Consider the following 22031-nt stretch of genomic DNA (forward strand, 5'->3'; position numbering starts at 1 on the left):
TCAGTGGCTGTCGTAGGGGGGATAGAAAAAAAGCATTTACGGGAAAGAAATCTAAATTAATTGGCAATGCAGATATGAGCAGATACTGAGATATATGTGTGTGTGTGTGTGTGTGTGCTTTGGCTCCTTTGTATTTCTCTGTGGTTTGCCGTCTTTGTTGACACACTCTTTAGCCACTCTATTAAGCTGAGTGACTCAGGGGCAGAGCTGCTAAGCCTACAAATACAGCTACAAACACCACATCTTTTCAGTTTAGTGTTACATTTAACAATACTGAAGGTGTAAAAGGACAAAGCAGCAGTTGAGTTCATTTGAATCATTATTAAGCGAACACTGATTAAATGACAGCTGTCGGGGCCAATTGTCAGAATCTCCGTTACGGAGCCTAGTTGCCCTGGTTGCCTCTGTTTATTTGCTGTTCTATTGTCTTGACCCTGTCTAGGCTAACCAAAGCTTGATCACATATACCATGATATTCTCAGTTTGATTTGTCCCTATGGCCAAGGGAATCAAAGCCATCACACTGGGTGGACTGAGATTCCAACCAACAAAATGCATCTTCTGCTAAATATCTTATTATTCTACTAATTTGCTGTGGACAGTACACATATACTACATTATACTTCATTGGTTGTCTGCATACACAGTCAAGTTCACACATTTGCACTAAGGGCTACACAGAGATGTCTGCAAAGATGTTTATGCACAACATCACAACCATGGTAGATTAAATAATTTATGTCACACAAACCTTCATGGAGCTTTATCCCCCTGTAAGCTTTACCAAGATCTATGGGCAGAGGAAGAACAAGCATACACATGTTTAGTTTCCAGAAGTGCACATTAAGGGTTCTTGTTATGTTGGAAAGAAAAAAAAACATAATTCAGGAGGGCTCACATATCAAACATATTTGTAAATGAGTAAGGGTTAATGAACATAATCTTAAGGAGACAGAGCTGGGTGAGAAACTTTAGATAAAAAAAGACACATGTTGTAAAGTAATGAAGTGCAAATCATTTTAGAATGACCGTCATATACTGTTCTTCCTGCAAGAAAAAACACAATACAGATGAATAAAACTGTCAGCTCAACAAAGTACTCAGAAATTGAAGTAATGAGGCTAGTAAGTGGAGTATGGCATGATATGGAAGACTATAACAAACTGTGTCCATGAACCTTTAACAACCTGATAGCCAAACTAAAACCTGAAGTTAGGAAGGCTTTGGAGAAACTAAAAATCAAGATGATTTCTGGTGATTGACAACCAAGAAAACTTTTTTTTTTCACCATGAAGTTACCCTCAAAAGGCCAAAAATGTGTTTAAAGTACACACATTCAACACATGATGGACAATCACAAATAGTTTATCAGGTTAAGGCTAAATACATTCACATCATATCTAGGCTGTTAACAATATCAGATATGGTAAATGGACTGTACTTGTATAGCTATTCTAGTCTTCCAACCACTCAAAGCACTTTTACACTACATGTCATCATTCCCCCATTCACACCCGTTCATACACTGATGACAGGGGCTACCATGCAATGTGCCACCTGCTCATCAGGACTATCTAACATTCATACAACATTCATGCACACAATTTGGACTAGCGGAGCCGGGGATCGAGCCGGGGATCGAACCGCCGATCCTCTGAGGACGACCCTGCTCTGCCACTGAGCCACAGTCGCCCCCATAGTGAAAACACGATGCAATGATATAACCACAAAATAGACACAAATAATATTACACAACAATAAAAATGAGTTGAATTATGAAAAAGTTATTAAAGTGAGATATCATCAGAGATTTTAAAATCTGTCCAGATCCAGACATTGTGACTCACTGAGGTGGTTTATTCCAGAGCTTCAGGGCCAAAGCTGCAAAGCCTCGTCTCCCTTCCATTAGACTTGAGTTCGGGGGGACAGCTTAACAAAAAGGCAGATATAAAATCCGTCACTTTGACTTTGGAAGAAAACAATTTTTCGGGATGGATTTTAAGCTATTCATATGGGTTGTCATTTTGTAATATTGTACATGTATTTTTGAAGAAAAAATAATAGTGTGCAGTTTTGTTTTGGCCATGACAGCCGCTAATTGAAGCAGACCAACTGACCTGAGTTTGATATGGAGTTTAGAACTGAGTGCAGGTGAGGGCTGCAGCTCCTGTGTTTCTGTTGTCGATAACATTTGTTTCTCTCCAAACTCTGATATTGTTCAGCTCTCCAAGTGTTTGTTGCAGTCTTTTGCTGAGAGAGAGAGAGTGTGACGCCTCGTATTCTTAGAAAAGACAAAGTCCTAATTTCCCACACTGCCAGCATGCATTAGGATGGAGAGCAGGGAGACACTCTGGGTGGATGGTGGGATCACGACAGGGCAAACACGTAGACAGACTAAGGCATGGCTGTGCATTGGAACTGAGAGTGTGCAGCTCACCTGAGCTGCATGGGAAACAGATTTCACGTGATCCATTCAAATCATTAGGTTTAGCCCTGCCACCTCATGCTAAAAAGTTCTCAGCTTTGGTTTTGATTCCACACTCACTGTTAGGAAATGCTGACTGTATCTTTTGGCTGCCAGTACACATTAAGGTCAGCTGTGCCCTACCTAACTATACACAGTTAACTGACTGCTGTTTGAATGTTTTTTTTCATGCTGGCAGGTTCTGAAATTTCCACCTGCGAGGCAGCAAATGTCCCTTGAATTTGACTGTTGTGAATAAATCAGCATGGGTTGCTGCCACACTGACTGCTACATGTTGTACAGGTCCCATTAAGCTGCCAAGTATTTACTGTACATTGACTGACACATTCCTGACATGATGCTGATGCCATTTACACATGGACTGAATTTCCTGTTAAATGTAACATGTCACATTTATACATTAAATAACTCATCATCAACACTATATTTTTAAACCATTTCTACCGTGACTGTTTATTCAATTTTAACCCTTATCCTAAATATTTATATTTATATATTAGGGGTGTAACAACACTTGTCTGACACATCCACCACGTAACAGACAACATTGTACTCTGGTGAGCCACGTTTGTTCTGTGAGAGGCACGCTATGCTAAATTAGCGTAGCAAGAAAACCAACAGCAGCACACACGCTACAAACTCTCTCCGGAGCGTTTAGGTAGCTGTTCCCTACTGATTCAAACAGGGCTAAAGCAATCGCCACGGCGATTGTTATATTTATAGCCGCGGATTATGAGACCTACTCTGGAGTGGAAAACCCAGGCTGTACGAACATGCTTAATGCTATTGAGCCCCGTGACACTACTCAGTCACGAGCCCATTTCTCCAGACCATAATTCCTGTTTTGTTAAAGAAAACAAAAGCCCAAACAGATAATCAAATGTCTGAAGCACCTGCTGTTCCTCTGACAACAGACAGCCGGATGTCACGGACTACACAAAGCTTCCCGACTGTAAGGACACATTACTTCACTACTGAATGGAGATGAAGAGCCATGTTCCTCAGACACGCCCCCTCGAGAGTCTCACCAGCGAGGATTTGTCATTTCTGCTTTTTTGCTGTATTGAAAACGTACCGAACCGTGGCACCACTGTATCGTATTGAACCGAACCGAGAATTTTGTGAACCGTTACCCCCCTAATATATATATATTAAAAAAATACAATTTAAAAGAGAAAGAGAAAACAATTATATATAGCCAATTGGAATGCAAATGATAGAATAGCCTAAAGCACCTGTGGGATCTGACAACAAGTATACCTTTAGTAGGATGAGGGTTAATAGTCCCCATTAGCCCAGAAATTCGAGACTTGTACTTGTACTGTTAATTTGACATTACCTTTTTCTATTTAAAATATTTTTCAAGAGTGAGCTTCAGAGGTATGATATAGAAACCATCTTTTTTAATACACACAATATTAGACACAATTTGGGGTGGCTATTTTTCCAATATAGGTATTGTTATTGCCTGTGTATCAAACCCTGATATATCTTCTTCCTCTGTGCCATAGTGCTCTATTTGTCACAGTTCAGCTCCACACCCTCCTTCCTCTTCTTGTCAGTCACTCCCTCCTCATCAGTCTAAACTCCCTTCACCTGTTCACTCACCTGCCTCTGATCAGTAATCAAGCCCCTCTATAGAGTCCTGCCTCCGAGACACATTTGCCAGATTGTTCTTCGGTTTTCTATGCCAGACTCTCCAGCATGCTCTCACAGACTGATCTCCTGTTACCGACCCTGCCTGCCCCCTGTTCTACCCGCCTTGCCTGACTCCCAGTAAACCCACCAGCCTTCTGATCCTGACCCTGTTTAAACTCTGCCTGCTATATTTGAAGTTAGTAATAAAAGCCAAATATCCCTGGAATTCTGTGTGTTGTATTTGGGTCCATATACAACCTGTTACACTATTGTTGGCCATCAAAAACACATTAGTGAGTCACTCTGTTGCAGTGGGTGACATGTTCCTTCATTACCATGACCACACGCACTGTAATTTATTTTGGCTAAATCCCAAATTCACTTTCCTGCTACTATACATATTCACTAGAGCAGCAAATGTGGCTGCTGAAAAGTGTCCCCAAAAAATGCATTTCCTGTTTGAGTGACGCTTGCTAAAAACTACTGTACATTTGTTTTAAGAAATGACTGAGGCCTACATTTGAACATTTTTACATTACATTTATATTTATGAGATTGCAACAAATTTAAAAAAGCACTCAATGGGGCCCCCGGCATTACAGATCTGATGAGCGATTCTCGAGATATGAGAAGTACACACAGACAGACAGCGATTTGTTGCTTATTAGTTGTGTTAGATGTAATTTGCTAGAAGATTTGATCCTTATAAACCACTCTTAAACATAATATCAAAGAAAGAAATATGTTAATTTGGTTGTAATCTGCAACCTCACCGCTAAATGCTGCAAATCATATACACTAGTCCTTTAACTCTAGGACCACCAGAATTCTAGCACCCACATATGACCTGCTAGACCATCATATGCAACCCTTCTTTGTTTGTGTACAAAAATGCCATTTGATGAAGTAATTAGAAATTATGGGAGATAAACAATATTTCACAGATCTTAGAGCAGCAGCGGAAACCTCTTTGATGTCCCATGTTAATTTAAAAAAATTGTATATTGTGCATTGATTTACCGTAAATATTTTGCTGCTCGGCTCCTGTTCAAACGAACCAATTTGCTTTACAATGCTAAAATTCAACTAAACTTATAAATAATTTATAGTCTTGTATATTGTATGCTTCAGGTCCAAGTATGTGGTCTACAACATATTTAATATATCTGATATAACTCAAATATCTACTTTAAGTTGAGAAGTTCACCTTTGAGCCAATCTAATGAGGGCTCCAGTGCAATCTTATCCCTTTCAAGAGCTCTGTAATCCAGCCTTGAACTACAGTGTCTTTTTGGAGACTTCGTAAAAAAAAAAAAATGCATTGTGATGAATCCGACATTAAATGTTTTCTGTGATTATATATCTATTTTCCCACCTTGAAAACAGTAATTATTGTTCAACATCCACTAGCAATTCATCATGGCTTGGGTTGAGTCTGTCGACAAATCAGAGGCTATGTCCTGACTTGTCTTCCAATCAGAGGGTGTGTTCATGATCTGCTAACCAATCAAAGGCTGCAGTCCTAACTGTGTGGCAGCTCTGAGCTCAAAAGCATTGCGCAACAGTCACCTTATATGGTAATAATGTATAATGTGGTACTGCAACTGCAACTGAATTCTTTTTTTTAAATGTATTATTTGCATTATAAAAACCCAAAATGGCATCTCAGACCGTCTTGGTGGTCCTAGTGTTAAACTGGTGGAGCTACACAGTAGTAAAAGCTTGTATTAGTGTTGTCTGCAATGGTTATAGTGTTCTTTTATTTTCTTGTGTGCTTTGTATCAGGAATGTTTGAGTTACATTTTTGCTCACACATGTACAGTATAAGCCCTCTACACAGAGTACAAACACCAGTCAGTCATTAACACTGCCAGTATTCAGCACTGCACACATTCTCAGTCTGCTGCTTGTTATGGACTCGTCTTTTGTTTGCTTTTTCTTGAAATACAGCAGGTGAGTTTATGTAAAGTATGCAGCTGGATTTGTTTGCACATTCAGTAGGTTAAACCTGTTTGAAAACATTGGCTTTAAAAGTTGCTCTTTTGTCAGTGGGAAAAAGTTTGATGGCGAGATCTCACATAACACTCAGCAATTCAATCAAGATTAGTGTAAGCCTCCTATAAGCTTCAGTAATTAGTGCTCCTCCAAGCAAGGCGAGCTTACCATTCAGCTAAATAAGGGCTGCTGCACCAGGCTTAGGGTAATTGCCTTATTCTATAAATCTTCATTTCTCTTACACTTCATGCACTGCATGCAATTGAATAGGAATGTAACATCCATATATTGGCAGTGTTTTTTTCTGCATAGCTTTAATCTCAGGGTATCATGCTACATGAAGAGGAAAGGATACTGTGGTATGATTGTTGGCTGTGTATATATTTCTAGATATGAGAAGAGAAGGCACAGTGAGTTCCCACCTCCCTATCTACCCTTGGTGTTGTTTGTTGCAGATGTGTAAACAATGCATAGTAATTAGAATTATATTATTCTGTGTTTATATGCTGTCACACATAATTAACACTAAAACAACACAGTCCTTGCCAAAAGTCCAACTGGAGTGATTGTTTACTGTGTGTGTGGTGCCAACATATGGCTCTGAAACAATGTTTCAGAGGTATTGCCTCCTAATATATATGCAGTTAATTATCGACACAAAAATACTGACAAGAATTAAATGGTGATAATTAAAGGATTTGATAATATACCTGTCCTCGGATGCAGACCCAAAGACTGTTTGTATGCATGCAGCAAATGGATTTAATCTCTTTATCAAAAATGAAATTGGATTAAATAGTTTCACTGTCATTTTTGTGGGTTTGTGGAATGTCGCTTTCAAGCCTTGAGGTTGAAATTTGGAACTAGAAGTGACTATATTTGGACAAAAGGGCGGAGCTGGGGAAAAGGGAGGTCTCTTTAGCATAACAAACGCTAAGTTAGTAGCTAAAGCTAGTGCCAGGTAACTAGCTTGGCTAGCAATGTGCATCCTTAATTCACGGTAACAACTATGATATTAAATGGTAAATGGACTGTGCCTGTATAGCGCTTATTTTTCAAAGCGCTTTAATACTGCATGTCATCATTCACCCATTCACACCCATTCATACACTGATGACAGGGTCTACCATGCAAGGCCACCTGCCCATCAGGACTCCAACTAACATTCACACCCATTCATACACCGCAGGAACAGCTGGCGGGAGAAACTTTATTTATGAATTGATGCTCCTCAGAGGATGACTAGATTTTAATTAACCAATAACCTTTCCATAACATTTAGCCCTGCTGTTAGTGGGGCCATTTATATAAGTCTGTAGTCACTGTGGTCTTTGTTTTATCCAATAGTTTTATAATATGGGGTGTAACTATGCCAATAGCACCAAAAGACCTGAATTAAAATGTAACACCTTCAGGATAAAGTTCTGCTGTTTGCAACAAAATTGAACGAGTGCTCAGAATATTTTTATCTCCCTTATGCTTGCTCTTTTCTGTATTGCTCAAACTCACAGATGCTCGCCAACTCCATGTTTTAATTTAGCTAGACCTATATATTTCTTGAGTTGAATAAAGATATAAGTGATTGGCATACTAATTCTATATCAGCGGGACTATTATTTTCCTCAGTATCCCGAGGCAAACCTCATTTCTTCAATGACTTCTATGCTGTCAAATCATTTCCATTCCCTCCTGTTGAGCTCTGGCTCTTTTAAAGTCAAAAATAAAATTGGACAGTTACTCAGATTTATAAATATTGTCAGTAAGAGAAGCAGATGAAGAAGTTATTTTGGTTTCTTTGGCAGAGATGTAGTACAAGTCATATATGATGTTTAGAAAATATGTTATGTGTTGTGTTTAAACACACCACATAACATATTTTCTAAATACACATTATCCTCAAAACTTGTATTCATTGAAAAAAAAAAACATAAACCACAAATACTGGAAACACGTTGTTTTTGAGGCAACATGTGACAAAAATGACGGTTCGTCCAAAAGCTAGACCAAATCCGGATAATGTCACAGGTCCAACCACATACTTCATAAAAATATGGTTGTAGTCTCCGTGAAAATCGTTCCAGCAGTTCGCCATCTTGGCAGTGATGACACAGCCTAACTCTAAAAATGGTCAAAGAGGTGGATTGTTGGAGGAGCAGAGGTGACTAAACCCCCCCCCCCCCCCCATAGTTGTCATGAATGGGGAAAATTAGCTATAGACCATAACCGTTTCTTGTCCCAAGCTGTTTAAAATGTTTATTTCTGCTGTCAAGTTGGGCATTTTAACATAAGGGTGAGATTGAGTCTCTTTTGGAGCTAGCCTCAAGTTCCATTTGAGGAACTCCAGTTTTTGGCATTTATGCATTGGCTTCATTTCTCAACACCAGAGGTTTCAGCTTGGATCCAACAACACTTACATTTTAATTAGTATACCAGCTAAACATTCACATCTTGGCAATGTAGTTGCGAGCATGTTGGCATGCTAACATGCCTACAATATAGCTTCACAGAGCTAACATGCTTGTAGATTTCATGTGTAGTTTGATTTTGGTTGTTGAAGGACAGCTTATCCTCAATGAATGAATTGTTTGTGAATAAAGCTAATGAATGCTTCTTTGGTAAAAACCCTTAAAGATCTGCAAAACTAACAGGGTTACATGGATTACTTATTCTTTCTCTCATTTTGGAGGTACCTCTCAGTACTATTTAGAGCTGCTAGTGTGTGAAGTTGCCCAGGGCAGCCTGAATGACAGAAGAGCTCTGTGAGGGGGGTGTAATCATGACCTTCATGAAGAGGATTCTACTTAGCTGCATAGTTTGGAGAACCCTTCAGGGCTAATGTGAGCTAAATGTTGTGACAAGGCCTCTAACCATATAGAAAATGTCCACGACGAACACTACAAAGTGGATTATCTCCATGAGCTCCAAACATAGCCACACTAATGTGGATACATTTTAATACTCCATTTGCACATCAAATGGCTTCTGTTGATGCAAGTGTTGTCACATTACTTCGTAAAAGCTCAGTCTTCACTGAAAAAACAAAAAAAATGTAGACAAAGACTTGGTTATCTTCTTCGTCCTTTTTCTGTTGGCGAAAAACAAAATGGTGAGGCCTCCATCTGTTCTGCAGTGTTGCTGAATGGACTTCATTTGGAGGGACATGGTTGAAAACTATCTACAGGGTAAACTCCATCATCTGCCCTCCCACATTACAGTATTGTGGTTATACTCGCAGAAATCAAAATCTGCAAAGACTGAAAGGTGATTCACTTGTTCATCACAAGTGAACATCGCTTTAAATTTGGATAAATTAAAAAAATATATTTTTTAATAATACATTTTTTAATTAAATTTATTAAAAGTTATTTATGTTGCAAAAGTAAATATATTTTTAAAAGATGCTGAAGTAACTCAGTGATGATGGAACTAAAGTTTTATTTCAAAAGGGCAGATTCTTAGGAAAATGTAGCATTTAGTTTATGATGAATGAAGAAAATAACCCTTGTATATTCTACGCTCTCGTTAGCACGCCACTCGATTAGCTAGAGCGGAAGCGCTCTAGCAACCTTGGAAAATGATCAACCGTTATAGAAAACAATGTTAATCGATCTCACGATTTCTGTCTTTACGACTTAAGTGGCACCTATCAGACTGGTGAATGACCTATGATAGGGGCGTCCACCAGTCCGAACGCAGTGGCGGGCCATGCATTTTATACCTGGGCCTTCTGTGCTGTCCTACTACAGTTGAACCACCTCCTACTAACCTCATTATTACGCATCAATCCAGCAAACCTGCAGCGGATCCACGCATTCCACCACACAAGAGCACGAGCCATTCAAATATTCATAAAGACGACACGATAGACAAATGAACAGTAACGTTACTATTAGGGGTGTAACAATACGCGTATTCGTATTGAACCGTTCGGTACGAGGCTCACGGTTCGGTACGCATGACGAACCGAAAAATACATTTTAATAATACTAGTGCATTTGGAAAATGCAGAAGCTTAAATTGTGGGAAATATTATGTTTTCGGGGGGACCCACTGTTCTCAAACTGGCAACCCACATGACGTAACGGACAGCGTGCTCTCTGACACGCCCACCACCAAAGAAAAACATTCTACTCCAGTTAGGCACTTTTGTGCTGTGAGACACGCTACACGAAGCTAGCTCGGTGCAATATGGCTATAGACCAGAAATAGAAGATCCTCCAACGACCTGCAGGTCTGGTGTTTGGAGCCACGTTGGTTTCTCTGTGAACTATGAGGGCGATGGCGAGAGAGTGGTGGATAAAAAACAACACTATGTTGCATTTGCTAAACTCCCCGAAGCATTTAAGCAGCTGTTCACTACTGATAGAATAGGGCTAAAGCCATCACCACGGCGATTGGTACATTTATAGCCGCGGACATGAGACCGGACTCTGTAGTGGTAAACGCAGCTTCATGATCCTGTTGAATGTTATTGAGCCCCGTTACACAATTCCTTCACGAGGCCATTTCAGCCAAACCGTAATTCCCACTTTGTACAAGAAAACAAAAGCACGAGTGGAGAATCAAATGTCCGAGGCACCCGCTGCTGCTCTGACAGCGGGTCCCTGGACATCGAGGGTTACACAAAGCTACCTGACTGTAACGCACATCACCTGACCACTGAATGGGAGATGAAGAGCCACGTTCACTCAGGTATAGTTCCATCATTGTTCAAAGTCAAAGAATAACTTTATGATGTTAGTTTTAATGAATATATTCATTTTAAAATCAAGTATGTTTCTCTGGCATTTATAGTTTTCTACTGTACCGAAACGTACCGAACCGTGGCTCCACTGTATCGTACCGAACCGTGAATTTTGTGAACCGTTACACCCCTAGTTACTATGTAAAAAAACAAACAGTTTGTCACTTACCGAAACTTAAAGAGTTTAATCCCAGTACATCGTCTTAGTTCCAGTAAGAAATCCTTCTTGATTCATTGAGGCCAGTGATGACAGTCGAGCCTCCCCAGTTGTATTTCGCCGGTCTGCTGCGGCCGGTTCTCAGCGGGGCCGGCGCAGACCGCACGCCGGGCCGCGGTTGTGGAGCTGTTTCCCTGCGAACGTGTTCGTTGAGTTGTAGATCCACTCGAGTCTCTCCAAAAGTTTTCAAAAGCACCGTAGCTTGTGTCCTGCCGTGCTATTGCGTCCTCAGGTTAGCGTAGCGTAGCTCCAAACACCAAGAGCTCAGTTAAAATGAAACGCATTCCCAGCCATAAAATGTGCAACGCTTCTCCGACGCTGTCAGCAAGAAATACCGTTCATACAAATCCTTTTCCTGGCTGAGTCAGGCTGCCAGCTGTGGCGTTGACTGAAGACAGTAGCTGTGCAATGAGAAAATAAGAAATGATTAAGTTAGAAAATAGCTATAACTTTGTGATTCTGTTTAGGCCAGCAGAGAAGGCCTTGAAGGCCCTGACGGCCCACCACTGTCCGAACGGTGAAACACGCCGTTCCCTCCAAGAGAGACAGCTTGTTGCAGCCTCTGGAGGGCAAGAGATCCGCAACTCCGACCGATGGTCACAAGGCTACCGTGACATGCTCTAATATGTCTTGATTGTAGACACATCTTTTCTTTAAGCTTATGCTACCATGGTAGCTAGCCTGCGTAACGAGAAGATGAAGAAGGACTGATCTCAGGATGACACCTGTTAGATCCGGGGGTTCTCTGGCCCGATACGGGGCTACCTACTGACTCAGCTCTCTATTAAAAGATTGTCGAGCTGGTGTTCTGTCGAGGAAACTCGCCTGGCTTCTGCTAACTACTGTTACTCCTGACGTCTACCCTGCTTCCACTGGTAACGTGCACTCGGCCGAGGGGCCACCCCGGGCGCTTCTACCAGTCGCGTCAGTTATGGCAGCTTTCCTCTTTTGGATCCGGGCTCTTGGTAAATTGCCAGGTTAGGTTTTAACGGCTAGGATTATACTTAAACCGTAAGGGACTGTTAAGTGGACCGGTTACTAGGATAACCATTAAGAACTCTTGTTGTTAATATACAATAGATTTAACCTTTTACTGCCACGAGGAACTTCTACTACTTCAGCAAATGAATTCTCTTGAGAAATTTACTTTAAATGCAGATTAGATATTTATTGCAGGTTATATTAGCAGGGGCACAGCTACAGCTCACATAAAATAATACTATACTTGATTTGATCAGGTTACAATTTCTTCTTAGGTTATACTCATTATTTTTCGATGTCGAGGCGGCTCGGTGGAGCTGGATTCACGATGTAATAAAAAGTCCTTTTGGGTTTTTTAGGAGCGAAGGCCAGGCCTGACCTTCGGCCCCTCCTGCGCGGCCAACGAAGTCCGTTCAGCGATCCCTCAGGCTCAGTAGAAAGTCTTTAGGGCGGCTGCGTCCATCTGTTGTCCGGTTGTTAAAGTCAAACAGGGAGGAGAGGAAAATCTCCGTCTTTCAATCTTTGTCCAGGAACGGCTGTCTTCTTTCCGTGAACAGAGACGAAGTCCTCCGATGCGGCTGTCGAGGTCCAGTGTTTCCTCCGTGGAGCACTTGGGTGGCTCCCGCGTTGAATCCCGTCTTGCTATTTGCAAGTCTCTCTTTTTATAACACTTTGAGCTCTCTCTCCCCTCCTCCCCAACACTCCCTCACTCGGCATGTGATTAACATGACATCATTGATTATGTGTGTGTGCTGCGAACAACACCCTAACTTTCTGTGTGTGTGTGTGTGCTGGACACACCTAACTTCCCTCGTGGATGCTCTCACTTCCTCAATGTTCGAGCGTGTTTCAGGTTACACCCGTGGATGTGTTCGGACAACACCCCAACATCTGTTATAATCTCAGCCTTTACGGCCCCCACCCTGCTTACATCAGTTCTTTCCATACACACACAGACTTCACTTTACTCGGTTACACATACATTATTACTATCAGTTTTACATTTGTTAAATCACTTCATTATACCTATGTTAAACACACTTGCTTTAAAATGATTATTAGATTTCATCCTTTACTCATTATATGCTTTGTGTCCTTTTAGCCTACTTTCATATCGAACAGTATTCCTTCATTTAAGGCAGCTTTCCTGGGATCTCAACCCTCTTTTTTGACACACCGGAACTTATAGATGACAGGGGTCATCCGAGGTCACAGGTGACTTTGTAGATATAAATACTCGACCTGCGCATGCACGAGATAGAAGATATCCAGTGTTAAGTACTGCCTCTGGTGGTCTGTACTGATGAAATAGAACCTTGAACCACTCATAAATGCTGCAAAACAAGTTGCAGACAGCTGATGTTGAATTAATTTGTTATTCTCTGTCTGAATGCTACAAAGATGTCTGTCAGCCTGCATCATATTTCCATCTTGAGGCAACATTCTAACTGCAGAGCTCCGTTTGTTTATTACTGTAGAGGCACAGTGGAAACATGTTCTGTTATGCATAGTGAAGTTAATTAAAGAGAAGGGACAGTGCAAATTATTAAATACACATGGTAAAGAAATGCCAGATTTAGCCAAAAGGTTCTTTTTCATCTGCAGTTTCTGGCCAAGGAGTTACAAAAGGCTTTCTAAAAATAAATACAGGGCATGCAGTTTAGAAACTGGAGGACACGCGGTTGTTTAAAGCAGAAGTGGCATATAGAATGACATTGTTAACTTGCAAGACATATAAATGGCCGCAGCAAAAAGAGTTTAGTGCTGACATGGTTATGTATTAATCATCCCTTGTTTTAATTAGTTCCTGGAAGATCTATAATTGGTTAGTTATCTCATGGGAATTGGAAATATAGTCCACTATCCTGAACCTCTGACAGACCAGGCTGACAGATAAAGGCACTTTCTCCTGTCATCACCTTTGAGTGACACGATGAGTATTGGTTCTGTTGATGTACTGTAGGCTACAAGTGGCAGTGGGGATAAGTCATGGATGCCTTGTGTGTGCTGTTTAAGGCACACTATATTGAGTGAGTCAGTAACCCAAGATGAATTCTGTTTGATTACAAAACAAAGAACAAATGCAAAGCATACTGTACTTACAGTTAAAGAGTCGATTTGTAACTGGTTTATAAGGAAAGTGAAAATGTTACACTTAAGTAGATAATGAAACATATACATAAAATAAAAGGATTAACTGAGAAATGATATTGGTGTCCGTTTAAGATTTCTGGGGAATTATAATATGTATATAAACATCGAACAAAAAGTTTGGAAATTAGTGTTTGGTAGATTATGTCTCTGTTGTAACAATGCTTCTTGGCAATAAATGTTATATCGTTGGAAAGCCTGTTTATTTACCTTTTAAACGCTGTCCCATCATGCATTTCTGGGATGAGCAGCACAGCTGAGTATGTGGGTTGCGCCCATTAAAAATTTGCCAAATCTTCTCTGCTGGGGGTCTTAGGTTGTGTATTCAAGATGCAAAACATTGCCACTCATTTATTTTTGTCCTCCCTCAGGACTTGCTGTGTCCCATTCGATAGTCCAGTCTACACTGTATTCCTGCTGTACTGCTGTGTAATACAGTCTAGAATTAGAAGTTCAATTACAGTGCATGTTCACTTTGAATGATTACAATTCTTCTTCTAAAAAAACAAAAGGTTGAATACAGCCTTCATGGAAAATTCTGGGAAAATGGCAAAATTGCTCAGAATATGGTTAAAAAAGGAAAATCACAAGATATACATTAAACAACACAAAAGCTCTTCTTTATTTATTTATTCATTCCTTTATTTATTAATAACACCCATGTTGTAGATATCATAATACTTTTTTCTAGGTTGTGTATTCTGCAGAACAGTGGCGCTCATTTCATTTATTTGTATCTTCCTGCATTATCCCATTTGGTAGGGCAAAAATATGCAACATTCAACCAAACCGAAACTCTGAGAGCCATTCAAAATAACACTGTTATCTTGTAATCTTCACATGTGACGTCAGCCTATAGTTATGCTAGCCATCTTTGTGTTTACTGTGCCATTAACTGAGGGTCTGTGTAGGTTTTGATAGTTTCTTTAGTGGCTTAGGTCTGGGGTGGCTTGTGTTGTAGTTTGGTCCTCCCTGCAGATGGGGGACTGCTCCGCTGAGAGAACTACTACCAGCTACGTAGTATCATGACGGTGATGGACAACGCAAGGGTGCTACTGTGAGGAACAAAGGTTTAGAAGTGTTTTTTAGTAGGATTTATAGCACCCCTAGAGGTGGATAGTAAAATGTTAGGAAGTATGTGGAATGCCACCTTATACTTGTAAAAAATGTCAAAGTATTTGGAACGTCACAAGAATACTTATCAAATGTATAATATGTTTACAGTAGGTTTACCATAGAAGTGGTGAGCCATAAAAGACAATCATTGAATGTATTAAACTGTGAAGAATAGCCAAGGGACAGACAGGGATTTTGAGACAGGCATTTCAGAGACCACCAGGACCAGAGGAGGAAGTAGAATCTGGGCCTAACAGAAGCAGAGTGACGCACAGAAGGAGCGACAGACCAGCGCCAATAGGTCATGCGAGGGTGGTCAGCTGACTGAAGCCAGGAGGAGTCAGCTGGATTTAAGCCAAATGTAACTGAGACAGACATTTTATGACTTTTACGGACTATGAAAGGAGATTCAAAGGAAGAACTCATTCAGTTCATCACTTTTCATCCTGCAGGTATCAAACTTCCCGGTTGGAGCGTGTGTGGACTCTTTTCCGCGGATCATATTACTATCTATAGTGTAATTCAGATTGCAATTGTTAGCTTTGTGTAGTTTATTAAATATTGTTTTGATTTTGAACCGAATCCAACTCACTTTTGGTGAGACCTTGCTGTCGAAAGTTTGCAGCAGCGAAGGTCCTGCGGCCTAGCAGCTTGGTGCGAGTTTCCAGGCCTTACACTACTCTTTTTCTCATTTCTGCCACTTTGAATTTAATCAAATAAACAAACTATAAAATGCACAGGAGACCTCGGGGCAGCTCTACTTATTTGTTATTCCAAAATATAGTGTTTACTGATTTTTAGAATGTTTTTCTACGTTCCAGGTAGCCATTGGTTTACTATATGTACTTGCAATTGGCTAAATAGGTCATTTATCTGTTTCAGATTAATTTCAATCATTATTATTTCTGTGAAATAAAATCAATATATGAGAAAAAGGAAATAAAATTAAATAAAATTGTGATTACAGTAAATTCCCAAATAGTGACCAGGCTTTTATTCTGCTCAACCGCAGAGGGTACCAGGCCCTATTTCAGGCAGACCTATAATAAAGACAGGCCTTACACTGGAGATTTACTTTGAATTTCCTCTGTTCTATGAATATATCCTTTCAATTCCAACAAGGCTTTTATTATGGAAGTAAATGTCATCTTGTGGCACTTGTATGTTACTGCAAAATACAGTTTGGCTGGAACATGACCACACATACACCTAGAGTGAGTGAAAAAGACAGTAGCAGTAGATGGAAATGATTATATTGCTGAATATATTAAAGGGATGGAAATGTATTAACTAGCATGCACATTATGTGACAGGCCCCAGAAGTGTTTCCACCCTTGGTTTTTTCTCACGGCGTATTTGAGGCCAACTTTTATTTGTTTGAGGCGACCGCGCCACCCCTGGCCATTATTTGGCTGGCTGCTTAAATTCCAGTGCTGTTCAAGATAATGACATAGACAACAGTTTTGTTTTGTCATGCTTTGAACACGCTCGAATAGTATATTTATTGACTTTACTTTATTTTGTCAAAACGCAGATTAAAGTCCCTATGTATAGGATTGCAAATGTCTAACTGTTTATAACGTTTGCAAAGAGCAATGTACAAGGATATCGAATACTGAAATAAGAGACCAGAGAAGTAAGGAGGGCATGACACGCACACTAAAAACAACCCAAACACTACAACATGATGAATAAAGAAATAGTTGATTAATTACATTTTTTTGTAAAAATTGGAACAGGCAAAATCACTGGCATAGTACTTTAAAGCAACATCGTTTGCATGTTAATTCATGAATTTCTATGTTTAATGATAGCTGAAATAAACAAAAATCATACAGCTTTCTTGTTCGCGACAGTTAATAATCCAGCATGCCTTGCAGAGTTTAGGTGGTGTCTGTTCGTCATCAGTCAGTGGACTCACTGTTGGTGACGGGGATGTATTTGTCCAACCCCCGGGTCCCTGTGTCACCGTCCTATTACATGCCAGCCCTGGTTTTGTTCCATTGCTTTCTGAATAGTGTTCTGGCTCCCCAGGGCTGTTGGATTTCTTGGTTATCACCGGGAGGAGATTATTTCTGTCTGGCATTCGGCGTGCCGTGGCAGTTATCCAGTGGGATGCTCACAGGGCTATTGTCTAAGGGCCTGGGGAGGAGACGGCTCCAACATCAAGACCGTGCCGAAAGGCAGGAGGGGGGAGGGAAGAGATGAACCGCTGAAGATGGATGGCCAACACCGCAGGTTTTTTTAATCGTTTTATACCGCATCACTTTCTACACAGTGCACTGAAAAGGGAGGCGTGTTATCCATTTTGCCTGGTACAGATGGGGTTTGTGGCTCATTCTGTGCAGAGCGGTGTAAAACTACAAACGCTGCCTGTGGAAAGCCTTGAGAGGCAAGAGTATGGCTGGACCATTAAATAAACTTTGGACAGCGAGTGTTGGCCCACACCATGAAAAGACAGCCTGTCCTCTGCCTTGATCTATATTATATTGAGCATATTATATTTTAAACCACTTACAGACAGGACAGTAGCTTGTCAAAATTGGAGTGACAGTGTTAAAAAGATCTACATACTGCTGAAAATGCATATAAATATGCATCCAAGCAATGATGGTTTGAGTAGAGAGAGTACCATCATAATATTAAGCCTGGACCATCAACTAGCCCTGAAGATTTTCATACAAGTTTCACCCCATATTTATTTCCTGTACTGTACCTGTACTATTCATGGACAGTGATGAATAAAATGTCCAACACTGAATGAGTATTCTTGTGTCTTCTGTTATATGTCTATCGTTGGAGAACCAAACGTGGGGTGTATGTATGTAACAGTGTGATTCATATATTCGGTCAACCTAAAATATGTGATCCCAGCCATACAAATTAGCATGACGCTGTGTCACGAGAGCCTATCAGCGTTGATATTCTCCTCCTGTCACCACTGATGTGCTGACGTTATTGAATCACTAATGTAGCTGTCTGTGGGCAACCAGAGCTCTACGATAGTACCTCATATTTGTACGGAGGCCAGACAAAACTTTGTTTATCTCATGTCCACCAGGGGGCGACTCCTCTGGCTGTATAGAAGTCTATGAGAAAATGACTCTACTTCTCTCTTGATTTATTACCTCAGTAAACATTGTAAACATGAGTTTATGTCTCAATCTCTAGTTTCAAGTCTTCTTCAATACAGCATGATGTTCATTTAATACATTATGGTCCATTTAGAATCAAACAGACCATAAAGCAGGGTATGCTTTAGGGCGGGGCTACACAGTGATTGACACAGTGTTGTCCAGTCTGGGAGTTGTCTGCGTTTTTGTCTTACAATTTAACTTTAACTGAAAGTTAACTAACATTTTGGTTGCCTATAATATCGTATTCATGGTTCGGTTGTACTTAGCTCCACCCTCTCCTGTCCCCTCTGGTTAACAAAAAACAAGATGTTCACGGCCAAAATGCTGAACTCTGACTGGGTCCACTTCTTGTATTCAGTCTGTGGTTTTAACCTGTGAATAAATCCTCCTTTCCAGTCATGTCTTGCAGTGTGACACTGACCATCAAACATCACACTCAAAATGGCAGTAATAGGAGTCACCATGCCAGTGTTATATTCCTGCACATCAGTCGAGTTTGAAAATTGGAAGTAGATCTGACTCAGGGACTCTGAGATGAATGGAATGCAACAGTAGACTGCACCAACTTTTCCCAGGATTGTTGCATTTTTCTACAAATAAACTTACGTCATGAGAAAATATAATAGGAAAGTTGCTAAAATTGCATACAATTTCAACACTATAGCGGCTTTAACTATACTGTATTGTCTTCCCGACCACTGCAGGCAACATAAAACTATATACTGTCACAACCGTTAGTCTTTATGCTTAACTTGTTGAGATGTTTATATGATCTCATATAAGATTGAAGCAACGTTTTAATGATTTTCTTTTCCAAGTTATATATTTTGATATGGTTATGTGATTTCAAAGATCACATAATCTCTGTATCTGTCTGTATCACATTTGTTTAAATTCCACAACTCTGCGAGGATTGAATTGCCCTTCACCTTTAACTGAACAACTCCACATTCCTCAGAGGGGACACCAGGATGAGGCCTGACAGACCTTGTGCTGCCTCCTTAATACAGGCTACTGTGCCCTTGAATCCTGTCATGGATATTGATATTCACAAGGCTTGTTGATGCAGATTTAATGAGCTACAACAGCAAACCATATTCAACAGTGTTCCTTAACTTGAGCCATAAATATATGACTCAAGTTTGGTAGGAAGTGAACAGGCGCTATTATTCATGTCAGGACTAAAGTATAGTAAATGCCGTGGCACACTGGGTGATAACAAGTCTAATTTATGCTGATGTGCTATAAACTATTTATGGAGGCTGTTAGTGATTGTCAGCTTTATATTGCTATCCCAGCAGCTATAAAAGAAAAAACTCAAACCATTTAAGGTGAATGTCAGAAACAAACAGGGACATGTTACAAGCTGTAGTCCCAAGTCAGCAAATTCTATTGTTTGTCTTGTATCATGTGAAGCAGCTCAGGCTCATTTCATTTCCTTTCTTCTCTAATCGTCAGTTCCATAGTGGGACCTTGGTGTCCAGATGGCCTGTAGTTTGATGACCCTCAGAAGGCTGGTTTTGAGGTTCGGTGGTCCTTTGAACAGTCCCCTTCTCTCAGGATCACTGTGGGAATGCATTAAAGGCCTGTTGTTCACTTTGCACACTTCTCAGATACTATCTAAAGGCTTGCTGCTCACTTCCTTAGATGAGATTCAAGTGACCTTGGAGAGCATTTTCTGTCTTAATGAACATCATTGGTATTCGTCCATGGCTTAGCAAGATTGATCTACAGCGGATTCCCTTGGTTTTTTCGCTAAGATCAGTGCATTTCAACAAGGGCTGTCCAAGGCCGCTGGATGGGGAGATGGACTTTGAAGTGAGGCTTAAGCTTACAGAGAGCGCAGCTGGATCCATAGTCTTCCCACATGTCCATCAGTAACCCCCTCATCCTCCTGAGCACCAGTCTTCAGTCCACAAGGGAGCCCATGCCTGTTAAAAACTGTGAGCTGTGCACATTCCCTGCTTTTTATGCCCTCTTTTTTGATTCACGTTACATCAGCATCCATTAAAGCACCTCAAGAGTATTACATACCATTTTTGCAAAGTATGTATTTCTCTTCTGCTTTAGCAATGCATTCTGATCTCTCTCTCTCTGCAGTGCATGCTGGGAGTGAGCGTATGTGAGTGAGTCGCTGAGCGAGTGGTTTTTCGACCTTTATTTATTTTTTTAGTTGTGTAGCCGAGGGTTTATGTTGCGCCTATACTTTAGGATAATAATAAAATAACAAACACGGGGCTCCATATTCGGCGCCCAGAATGGCAGCCACTTTATTCTTTCTCACACACTTCTTCAGAACCCCTTTCCTCTCTCTCTCCTTCACAATAAAAGCACACAACACATATACAGGAACCCTGCTTCTTAACATACTCAACATAATAGCTTACATACCTCCCCTCCTCCATAAAGAAACGTCCCCGTTTCTAAACATTCTAAGTGCAAAAAAAAATCACATTTCCAATCCCCGTAACATGTCTCTATAACACGACATTTGGCAGTAAAGAACATTATACATCCTTCCATCACCCAACTGCACAGCCTCCAGAAAATATGCCCCACTAATTCCAATAGACACTAGATATAGCTGATACCCCATAGTGTTTGGACACACCATCAATATAAAGCATGTGCTGCTACAATGAAGAAACATGTTGACAGACATATTTACACATTTATCACTCAAAAATCAGTTAACGATAAGTGACAAAGTCCTCTAAATATGCTGGTTGTCTCACAACTCTCTTTGAACGAGTAACAGTCTGTTGTGGTTCACTGGTGCCCGTAACCAAAACAGTCTCTGTGCCACCAGTGAAATGTGGCTCCTCCCCCCCACAGTCCTCCTCTGGTGACCCCTCGTCCTGCAGCGAAGGAGCATGGTGAGGAGAAGCTGGGAGGCTACTTGAAGAACCAGCAGGCCGTAGCAAAGTGTAAGGTTTCAGTCTGTCATAATGAACAACCTGCTCCGGTCCGTGGAGGTCCAGAGGACTGCCAATGCGATAGATGAGTCCTGGTTCCCCTTGAGAGTCCAACACAGCCAGGACCCTGTAGGGCCCCTTCGAGTGTGGAGCAAGTTTCATGCAGTCCTCCGTAGGATTATGCAGCCATACGAGGTCTCCTTCTCGATACGGCTGATGACGTGCCGTTCCATCATCGTACAGTTTTTGTTTTTCATGGGCATCAGCACCACACTGTCTGGCACCACAAAAAGCCGTCTCCAGCCTTTCCGCCAGAGAAGTCACAAAGTCAGCATGAGAAAGAGGCAAGTCCAAGCGCACCATTTGCGATGGCACCAACACATCCACCAGGACACGAGCTTCCCGTCCATGAGTTAAGAAGTAAGGAGTGTAGTTAGTGGAAGCATGAACAGATGTGTTATAGGCAAAAGACACCTGTTTCAGATACTCATCCCATTCACCTGCGCAAGCAAGCAGTGATTTGGCCAGTTGATCAATGAGAGTCCGATTAAATCTTTCGACCATGCCGTCAGATTTGGGATTTTACGGCGTGGTGTGTGTTTTCTTAATCCCTAAAAGTTGACACAGTCTTTGAACAACCCCAGCTTCAAAC

Source organism: Anarrhichthys ocellatus, unplaced genomic scaffold (assembly GCF_004355925.1).
Source record: "Anarrhichthys ocellatus isolate YVR2014 unplaced genomic scaffold, GSC_Weel_1.0 scaffold99, whole genome shotgun sequence".
Taxonomy (NCBI): Eukaryota; Metazoa; Chordata; class Actinopteri; order Perciformes; family Anarhichadidae; genus Anarrhichthys; species Anarrhichthys ocellatus.